At 37.8% G+C, this 821-nt stretch overlaps 1 protein-coding gene across 1 annotated transcript in view; it reads left to right on the forward strand.

Annotated features, from left to right (window-relative positions):
* Positions 1 to 821, forward strand: part of LOC107714278 (rap guanine nucleotide exchange factor 5-like) — a 19,491-nt gene that overhangs the window by 6,068 nt on the left and 12,602 nt on the right. The window lies entirely within an intron of this gene.

The following is an 821-nucleotide window of genomic DNA, read 5'->3' on the forward strand; positions in this document are numbered from 1 at the left end:
GAGCACACAGTGAGTGCGCTGTGTGGTTACACTTTTAGCTCACTGTGACACACACATTGTGACCACACCATGAGAATCGTGTGAGCTCATGGTGACATCATTGTGAGATCAAATTGTTGACTGGGTAGCAACCACCTAGCAATGCCCTAACAACTATCCACTATAGAAAACTCTAGCAGTGCCTTAGCAACAACCTAGTGATGCGTTAGCAACCACCAAGAACACCCTAGTAATGTAACGATACACCTCAAGCTGGTTGAAAATCGATACAAATATGTGACGATCCAAATCGATGCAGTTGGGGGAAGGAGTTTATATGAATGTATCTCTGAGGAGAACTGACTGTCTTTAGAAAAGTTTGGATGGTATTTTCTTTTCATCTTGTCTCTGTATAATCAAAGTCCTTTTAAGACAAGTCATGTCACTCGACGGCCATCTTTGAAACGCCTCTTGGGCATGCAAGTGCAACTACTATCTCTTTGAATGGGGAAACATCAAATTCTCCAAAACTGTTCACTAAGCTTACGATTAAATTTCATATTTGCAGTGTCACATGATCTTCAGAAATCATTCTAATATGCTGATTTGCTGCTCAAGAAACATTTCTGATTATCATCAATGTTGAAAACAGTCGTGCTGCTGAATATTTTTGTGGAAACGGTGATGCATTTTATTTTTCAGGATTCACCGATGAATAGAAAATTCAAAAGAGCAGCATTTATTTGAAACAGAAATCTTTCGTGACATTATAAATGTCTTTATTGTCACTTTTGATCAATTTAATGCATCCTTGCTGAATAAAAGTATTAATTTCTTTAAAG

The sequence above is a fragment of the Sinocyclocheilus rhinocerous genome, unplaced genomic scaffold, assembly GCF_001515625.1.
Source record: "Sinocyclocheilus rhinocerous isolate Xijiao unplaced genomic scaffold, SAMN03320098_v1.1 scaffold1230, whole genome shotgun sequence".
Classification (NCBI taxonomy): Eukaryota; Metazoa; Chordata; class Actinopteri; order Cypriniformes; family Cyprinidae; genus Sinocyclocheilus; species Sinocyclocheilus rhinocerous.